Source organism: Gymnoscopelus braueri, assembly GCF_963280865.1.
Source record: "Gymnoscopelus braueri genome assembly, chromosome: 4".
Lineage (NCBI taxonomy): Eukaryota > Metazoa > Chordata > Actinopteri > Myctophiformes > Myctophidae > Gymnoscopelus > Gymnoscopelus braueri.
Genome location: NC_137605.1, coordinates 7942120 through 7945721, shown reverse-complemented (window position 1 = coordinate 7945721; position 3602 = coordinate 7942120).

Below are 3602 nucleotides of genomic sequence, written 5' to 3'. Positions count from 1 at the left end.
GATGTACATCTTCTGGAGATGTTGGAGCAGTCAGATAGAGCTGAATTGTGGCTGAATTGAGAAAGGTTCAGCAGCTGAAAATATGCTGAAACCTGACTTCATCCAGCTTCAACTCCTGAATGACCTTATGAAACTCTCTGTGCATGGTTTGTATGTATTTTAAGAATAGGATGCATGTGTTTTTGAGGCGGTGTAGCCGCTCCTATAAGTGGGGTTGGGAATTCGTCTTTCCCTGTACTGTGATTGGCTGACTCTATTCACACCCTTTTCGCCGTACCTGTGATTGGCTGACTCTATTCAGACCCTTTACTTGGATTGGCTATGTGAGACGCATGATGAAATAATAACCTATAAATAGCACCACGCACTTTCAAAAAATCTTTTTTTTTTAAGTGAGCTTCCATCACTGTGAAAACGTTAGTGGCGGATTTTCTATAAATGAAAACATTAAGCTTTTATGAGCTAATGAATATTGCAGTTTTATGACAATTATTACATCTGCCCCTAACACATACATGCAGACTCACATTTGTTTGAAACTTTACAGTAATGTAGAGGGTCATTCCAAATATCACTGAAACCAATCTTACTCCAATTGGCCAAAGGGGGGCGCTATAGCAATTTTTTTTAAAATAAAAACTTTAAACAGTAAAAGTCATGCCTCGTTTGGCCGACAGCCGTGCAACTTGCTTACACATGTGCCTTGACTTCATGAGGAACACATCTATCACTTTGACCAGTAAGCTCCGCCCTTAAAATAGCCGATCTATAATCTCACAACTTTTCAGATAGCAACGTGTTTCTGAGCTTTTAGATCGGCTACTTTCACTAGTTTCGGTTCCGAGGAGACGTACAATTTCTCCATGGTAAAATGGTTTGTGAACTTGAACGAGGATCTTAGTGTTAGTGAAACAGGGGCTTGGTTCATGACAGAAGGAAAAAGTTTATGATCTTCAACAGAAAACTTCAGCCTGGACGAAGCTATAGCACTACAGGTAGTGTCTCAGCCTGTGAGTCCGAAGGTCGAGAGTTCGATTCCTGTTTTAAAAAGCAATAGGTTGAGGTGTCCATGAGTGAGGTTCTTATAACCCCGGATTGATCCCCTGCGTGCCATATATGACCACCTCAGCTGGGTCGAGCTGAAAAGTAGTTTCCCCTGTTGGAATCATTTACGTTTACGGTCTTTATTGTGGGCTCGCTGCAGGAGCAGTGAGAACACTATTATATCTTCACTATTTGTGGACTATATTCTCCTCAAAACATTAGCACCCTAGCTTGGCTCCACCCCCCTGCCTCGCATTCAGGGTCTGGTGACGCTGTCGAAGGCGGGTGTTTCTCGGTTGAAAATCTGTAGGACGAATCGGGATCGGGATAATCCAGCATGAAACCAATTGCCAAATAGTCCCGCTTTGGCCACGCCCCCATCTCAGAAATCGGCTGCAATGAGAGGGCTTTCAGACTGAATAATGGAGTGAAACGAAATGAAAATTCAGACTGAGTTGCAGGCTATTAGCACCCTACTCCTCTTACAGACTTTCACTTAGAAACTCCATTCAAATGGAGACCACCTATGCTTTTTTCTTTGAAATAATGTGTAGTTTTTCAAATATTTAACTTTAAGCGCCCAATGCCACGTTATGGCCATGGCCATTTAAAGGGTTAGCAACATTAACAAACACATGAGTCTATACCTGTAACAATGCTCTATACACCAGGGAACCAGATTACTCATATGCTGTGTTGCTTTTTGCCAGAATTCGATCCCATGACATGTTCATAGTCAAGAGCTCTTCCAACTGAGCTACCCCAGATCACAAGACACGATATACATTGACATTTGATGAACGTGCAACTTTTACACTACAGATTTTTTTTTTACATCACTCTCCGATTTAACCAAAAAAATCCAAGCTGTGTATACATTTTGAGTTAAGACCATTAATATCAACCCATGTCCCTCTGCACTCTAGCAATCAGTGCACCTGGTGATACCTAGCCTGTCAGTCATTGGCTCCTCAATGGTGCTGAAAAGTGTACATGTACATTTACTCAAGTACCAATACAAGTGCTTACAATGCACAGTACAATTTTGAGGTACCTTTACTTTACTTTCCATTTTTGTCACTTCTACTCTACTACAATTACAGCATATGACAGCTTTAGTTACTTGTGACTTTGCAGATGTAATTATTAATACAACACCTACAGTAACCACATACAGCCGATCTACAATGTGACGCGTTACGATATTGTATGTATATAATAAGCAATACACGCTGTATGATAACTTACCACACATGAAATCCAATTCTGTGTATCCAATGGCTCAGTCAGTACACTGTCTACCGGCCAGTCTAGGTCCCTTTTTCAAACCCAAATTTAACCAGTCCAAATATAATTTACTGAACAAAAATCATGACTTAGTTAATTAATGCATGTTCACTTTTTAAAGACAAGATGAAATGGCATTTTGACAGTATTTGTTTGTCAATTTTCTGACATAGTCTAGGACCTGGCTAAGATATATATGCACATAATTTAGGAGAGAATATCTCCACTGTTTTTGGCTAATATGACCCCAGGGAACAACTTAGGAACTGTGACTAATTCTCTATCCGGGACGAAATACCCTAAAATGACCACGCCCTTTTTAAAAGGACCGGTGCACTACTTCCAACATCTGCTAAACCGTTGGAGCAACAGATTTACTGAGGTGCTCAAAATGTTTAGAATACTTATGTTTAGGGAAACATAGCAAAGTGTAAAATTTCTAATTTGATATTTGACAGAACAGCTAAAAGAAACCGCTAAAAATGTATTAGAGTCCAGGGCCATAGGGATATTCTTTTGCGCGATATGTGTGGATATACTTGCACTCCTTTTCCCATAGTCAGGGAAGGCTTTTAAATGGTACCAGGTCGGTTTGGAACCTTCCTCCAACCCAAGCTGCACTGATTCAGCATGTCAGAACCTGGGAACCTTACTGAACCCATCTTGCAGATGCCAGTAAAGCTTGCACCATACTCCTCCACTGTGGCTGCAAAAGTCATGTAGTGGACACAGCAAATGCTGCAAAACTGGAGTCTGTTGCATCTCGATATGTAGATGTTGTATGATTAGGACATTAAAAATCACACCCAGTGTGAAGTGGGCGGTGTGGTCATCACAGTGGTCATCACAGTGATGGAAGCTCACTTAAAGTGAAGTGCATAGTCCTATTTATAGGTTATTAATGTCATCATGTGTCTCACTAGCCAATCACAGTGCTGAATAAAGTCAGCCAATAGAGTCCACCAATCACAGTACAGCTAGGGGTGTACTAATGTAGAGGGGTGTACTATTATGAGCCAATCACAGTACAGCGAAGGGTGTACTAATGAGGTGTCCCAAATGTATGTGTGTGTGTGTGTGTGTGTGTGTGTGTGTGTGTGTGTGTGTGTGTGTGTGTGTGTGTGTGTGTGTGTGTGTGTGTGTGTGTGTGTGTGTGTGTGTGTGTGTGTGTGTGTGTGTGTGTGTGTGTGTGTGTGTGTGGGGGGGGGGGGTGCAGTATGTATCAGTTATTGCAGAGCTGTTCTGTTGTTGTAGTAACACCAAGACCCATT